The 6,627-nt window shown below is 33.7% G+C and overlaps 1 pseudogene; it reads right to left on the bottom strand.

The window, feature by feature from the left end:
• Positions 1-1,302: 1,302 nt before the first annotated feature.
• LOC125278291 overlaps positions 1,303-6,627 on the bottom strand; it is a 6,441-nt pseudogene continuing 1,116 nt past the window's right edge.

The following is a 6,627-nucleotide window of genomic DNA, read 5'->3' as shown; positions in this document are numbered from 1 at the left end:
AGAGATAATAATGATAAAGAAATTATAAAGCTTGGGTTGTTGAATATTAGATCCACTTTCTCCAAAAGCACTTATTGTAAACGATATTATCACAGACAATAATCTAGATGTGCTGTGTTTGACAGAAACCTGGCTAAAACCAGACAATTACATTACTTTAAATGAGTCTAGCCCTCAAGGTTGCGATTATTGACACAATCCTCGTCAGAAAGGCAAAGGGGGATGTGTTGCTGTCATTTATAGTAATATTTACCAGTATTAGCCAAAAGTCTTTCAAATATAATTCCTTCGAAGTGATGGTGCTTTATGTAACATTATGTCTCACTCTGGCTACTCCAGTTATCTCTGTATGTATATTTTAGACAACCATAAAGTGAAATATGCTATAAAACACCACTCTTTTTCATTTTCATTTAAAAAATCTTAAACATATTAATAGCCATGCATGTCATTTAGGCAACACATTCATCGATTATCTTCACTCCATGTATATTTATAACCAAACAAACTATAAAACACAGCTCTTTCTCTTTTTGTTTACATTTTAAAAAATATTAAACATATGTGGTTCAGGTAATATGTGCATATAGTGCAAACATAAAACACAACACTGTTTCTTTTTCTTAGTTTTAATGATCAATAATAACCATTAGAAAAGTATAAGTAAGGCAAGAAGCTACAATAAGAAATAAAGCAAACAATTCAGTCAAATGTACAAAGTCAACGCTCTAGTAGGCTACAACGGTAAAGTTATGAAATTTCACTTTCACTTCAACAAATTATAGATTCATTCAGATTGCCCATTATATATACAAAAGATGAATTATATCTCATGTTTAACCACTACAGAGACATCAGAGCCAGCGGAAATTATCAGAAGGACTAGCCGAGGTAAGACTCGATAAAAGGGGCGGATCAAGAACACATCCGGGGATTTGAAATTTTCTTTGGCTAGATGTGAACTTTGAATTGGATCAGAACTTGGTCAGCAACTGATGAATTTCACAAGAACAGACAAGAACGCATATTGAGAAACGGCTAACTATGAATAAATGAATGAATGAAGCATTTATATAACACTTAACTGTACTACTGTATGTACACAATCACATCAGGGGTCGCTCCTCATCCACAACCTGGATAATTCAACAGCAGACACAGAGCAACAGCGCCAACTATAGGTGGAGAGGAGAGATTTGGCTGTGACGCAGAAGAGACTTTGTTTCTCAGCACATATAGATGAACTTCTTACTGTGATTTCAGACTGTGGTGATGTGGTTTCTCCACTGCATGGATCTTCATGTGTATCTTCAGGTCACCTTTAATAGAGAAACTCTTTCCACACTGATCACATGTGGGGCTTCTCTCCAGTGTGGATCATCTCATGTCTTTTCAGATTTGATGACTGATTAAATCTCATGTCACAGTGTGAACACTCAAAAGGTTTTTCTCCAGTGTGGATCCTCTCATGTATTTTCAGATGTACTAACCGACTGAATCTCTTGTCACAGTGTGAACACGTGTAAGGTTTTTCTCCAGTGTGAATCCTCTGGTGACGTTTTAAACTGTTTGCTGTAGTGAAAGTCTTCTCACACTCAAAGCACACATACTCTCTCACAGCAGTGTGTGTTTTCTGATGTGCATGTAAATATTGCAGCAGTGAAAAACTCTTTCCACACACAGAACATGAATGTGGCTTCTCCTTCGTATGAACTCTCAGGTGTTTCTTCAGAGCTGATTCCAGAAGAAATGTTTTTCCGCATTGATGACATGTGAACGGTCTCACTCCGGAGTGGATCATCATGTGGTTCTTTAAGGTGTTGTGATCGGGTGTAGCCCTTCCCACATTGATCACATGTGTACGGTCTCTCTCCAGTATGGATCATCATGTGTGCTTTAAGGTATGATGACTGATTGAAACTCTTCCCACATTGATCACATGTGAACAGTCTCGCTCCGGTATGGATCCTCATGTGTTCTTTAAGGATTGATGATTGTCTGAAACTCTTCCCACATTGATCACATGTAAACGGCTTCTCTCCAGTGTGGATCATCATGTGTGCTTTAAGGTATGATGACTGATTGAAACTCTTCCCACATTGATCACATGTGAACAGTCTCGCTCCGGTATGGATCCTCATGTGTTCTTTAAGGGTTGATGATTGACTGAAACTCTTCCCACATTGATCACATGTGTGTGGCTTCTCTCCTGTGTGAACTGTCATGTGAACATCAAGATGGACTTTTTGTGTGAATCTCTTTCCACACTGATCGCATGTGAACGGCTTCTCTCCAGTATGAACTCTCATGTGAAGCTTGAGACTTTGTTTTGTTGAGAAACTCTTCCCACACTGAGTGCAGGTTGTAGATTTATTTTTATTCTTCAAAAATGTCTTTTTAGTCTTTGAGCGACTCGAAGGTTTTTCTCCAGGTTTGTCATGATGTTCCTCCTCTACTTCACTCAGTTCTTCACTCTCCTCGCTCTCTTCCATCAGTCCTGAAATGAAAGAAAAAAAAAAGAGTCATTTGATTTTCAGTACATCAAAATAAAATAAAATAAAATAAAATAGTCATAAAATTGAGACTTGCTAAAAAAATATCCCGATCATTTTGATGCATTTGCATTTTCATAAATTAATTGCATATGTCCCTGAAACTTTAACATTAATCTTCCAATTGTTCAGACTCACCGGTCATCTCAACGACACAATCCAGTGGTTTGCAGTTTTAGATTGTATATATTAACATTTTGGAATGATTATTATTTGTTATTTATGTTTTAAAAGAGATTCACAAAGTTCACATGCTCAAAGTCTAGACTGACTGCATCTTTAAATGTGTTATTATCAGTGTCCTTCATGATTCACTCAACCCTGTTACTTCTGACATGATTTTCCTGCTTTCAAAAACAGGATTTCTTAAAACTGTGACACCTGGGGCCGGTTGCATAAACCACTTAGACTAGTCTTAAAAGTTAAGACACTAATGTTTTTCTTGAAGAGTGGTCCTCATTTTTTAGGAAATGTCTGTTACATAAAAAGGTAGATTGGTGTAATTTGAATTGGGAAAATAACATTGATTACCCCTTGGTTAACTGTAAGTTGGTCTTAATACAGTGAATAAGTTCATGCAACTGGCCCCAGGAAGTGACATCATCTGGGCTCTTCTCTACAGCATGATGGGAGGACAAGAAAGAAATCTCAATCCATTGTCTCAGTTTTTACACAAATGAATGACTGCATTCATCAACCCTGTTACCAAAGTTACTGTAAGAAGAGATTTTGCTCAAGTTACACTTACAACCCTGTCAGCCATTCTGGAAAGTTCATTTACTTCATACATTTTGGTGTTTACAGTTTATTCCTAAAAAATAACAATGTTTGTAAACTATATTGAAAATGCCTAAATTCTGGAAACACTCCTGCAAATTGTGAAGCAGATATAAATAAATGTAAAATAAATATTCAGTTTGATCTGATGTTGACAATCATTATGAAAGTTTCTCAAACTTCCCTTTACTGAGCTTTTGTTAGAAAAGGAACATCATGTCTCATTTCATAGTTTAACTGTTTCTCTAAATGTGCAGAAGTGCTTGAATCTTTCTATCATGAATGTTGTTCAGCATCATGAATAAATGAAGAATAAACACCAACCTCTTTGTTCTTCAGTATCTTCAGTGTGTTTCATTCTGCAGGGTTCTGGATCACTCATGTTCTCACTGTCCTCTTTAATAAACTCAGTCTTTGCAGATTTCAGCTCTTCCTGATGCTCTGATGCTCGTCTGATGGGAATATTCCAAGCATTTATTGATGAACTGCTGTGGGAGGAGCTTCACTGATGATGTGACTGCTGTGGGAGGAGCTTCACTGATGATGTGCGTGATGTGGGAGGAGCTTCAGTAAGTGAATTGTAGTGGGCGGGGCTTCATTTACTGAAATGCAGATTGGTTGGAGGAGCTGATCTGCCAAAATAAAAAATATATCAGTTACTGTGTTTAAATGTACAAAAGCCATTTTAAATAGAAAACCCATTAAATGCAAGTGTCTATTTTAATGTTTCAAATTACTTTAGTGAAAACAAAATGTTTTAATGTTCATCATCATTCAGTGTAACATATATATTTAATAAAGTATATAAAATAATAAGAGATCATACTAAATTTAATTATATTTTAAAGATTAAAACATTCTTGCTGACAAATGAATGAAATCTAGTGGTTTGAAGGAAAGTGGCAAAGTATAAAGATTTAAAATGATTTAGAGTATTTTGGGCTGCACTGTGATCCTTAAATACAGTGTTTGAATGTCAGCAAATGATTCTTGTTCTAAATACTGACAAGTTCTTTCTTTCTTTCTTTCTTTTATATAAAGCATTTATATCCGTCTATCGTAAAGCAACTGATGCTAATTCAGAACTTTTTGTTTCTAATTCTAACTTTATTCTGTTTCTTCATTAAAATAATTGCAGATATCTAGAAAAGTATTAAAGAACTGTAAGAAAAACATTTAAGGCATAAAGACAGAAATAAATGTACATATTTGTAGTCAACAAATCCCTGCAGTCTGTTGACAGCAATGAAATGAGCTTTAAGTGTCAATTTACAGCAGATCTGAAGACATCAGCATAATAAATGAGGCGAAAACAGGAACTATTGACATGAAATAAAGAGTGTTTTCAGCAGTTTCTCTGTTAATATTGATGATCCTCAGACTATCAACACTCATTCAACAAGACATTCAGATCATCTCACTTTATTCTGAGTGTTTGCTGTTAGAAACTGATTATTTGAGTCAGGATATATGAGAAAAGACTATAAAACTGCTCTGTTGAAAGACAATACTGATATTTCTCACAATATGACACATATAAAACAAAAACAAACACTGAACATCACTCATATTCATCAATGAATCTGATTGTATGATTACTCCATTCATTACAATAAGGTAAAAGATTATTAAAATGATGGGCTTGTGCAAAAACTGAATACGATCATCAAACCTTTTTCTTTTTAAAAACTCAATGCTCTGATTTTTTTAAAATTTTATTTTAATGTTAAGAACATTCATAACCAACGCCAGGGGTAAATACAATTGAGAATACAATTACAGGTTACAAAATCAGGAAAATATAATTCAAATGATAATATGCAGGGCTTTAGTGAAAAAAAAAATGCTAAAATGTATTTGATACTTTTTGTGATAAGTAATACATTTACATATGTATGTGCTTAATAAAAATACCCTGTAATTGTACTTTTGGAATACAAAATTGGTATACTTAAATTGGAACAAATATTTACTTATTGCATTTTAGTACTAAAGATACAACTAAAGATATACTTGTTTTTGATTGTGCTGAAGTAGAACTATTGCATGTATAGCCTACTTTAAGTTCACTTTATATATCTTGCATTTAAAGACTGATAATATACAGTGATCATAGAATTCCCTTATGAAAACTGACCATAGTTTTTTGTCCTGAAAATGCAGTTTTTAAGAGATCAATTTAAACCTCTGATGTTTCAGTCAGATGACATTATTGATCACAAACCTGAAAATAAATCAAAAACAAGTACTTGAAAATATTGTTCAAAACCCCCTCACTTCTCACTTTTCTTAAAGTTAAAGAGGAAGCAAAACACACAAACATTATGTTTATCAGTTTAACTAAAGATCATAACCTATATTTAATATCAGTAAACTTAACTTACCAGTTAAAAAAGGCATCAAAACCCTTCCGATGTGAAAACGACACATTTTGAATCAAGTTAGTTTGCTGTTAACATTATAAGTGAAAACATTTGGAAATGTTTGTTTTACATAAATCAAACTAATATACTAACCTTTTTTGGTGAGTTAAAAACCACTGTCGGTACACTACATCTTTTGTCCAGGGTTAACTGTGGCGCCACTTCCACCATACAGTGTTTCAGTAATACTTCTATCATATATCTTACTGTACATATTACAGTAAAATGCTATTCAATTGATTATTTTTTGTAGAAATCGGTTACAGTGAATTTTGATCACTGTATAATATTAGTCCTTAATGCAAGATAACGTACCTAAAGTAGATATACATGTAATAGTTCCACTTCAGCACAATCAAAACATAAAAAAATGATTTGTTCCCCTGGCATTGGTTATGGATGTTCTTAGCATTAAAAAAAAAAATCAGTCATCATCAAGTTTGAGCATTAAAAATAAAAAGGTTTGAAAGGTTTGTTGATTGTCAGTTTTCTGCACATACAAAATTAATGACATTTTAATGATCTTTTACTTTAGTGTAATGAATGCAGTTATCATAAAATCAAATATAGTTAGATTCATGTGTACATATTATGCTGCTGTGGATGTTTAGCTGTAGAGGATGATGAAGATGAGTGTCCTTATGTTTGTTTTTGTGTTATTAATGTCATATTGTGAGAAAGATCAGTATTGTCTTTCAATAGAGAAGTTTTATAGTCTTTTCTCATATATCCTGACTCAAATAATCAGTTTCTAACAGCAAACACTCAGAATAAAGTGAGATGATCTGAATGTCTTGTTGAATGAGTGTTGATAGTCTGAGGATCATCAATATTAACAGAGAAACTGCTGAAAAACACTCTTTATTTCATGTCAA

This window comes from Megalobrama amblycephala, linkage group LG1, assembly GCF_018812025.1.
Source record: "Megalobrama amblycephala isolate DHTTF-2021 linkage group LG1, ASM1881202v1, whole genome shotgun sequence".
NCBI classification, from domain to species: domain Eukaryota; kingdom Metazoa; phylum Chordata; class Actinopteri; order Cypriniformes; family Xenocyprididae; genus Megalobrama; species Megalobrama amblycephala.
This window is presented reverse-complemented; position numbering and strand designations above follow the sequence as displayed.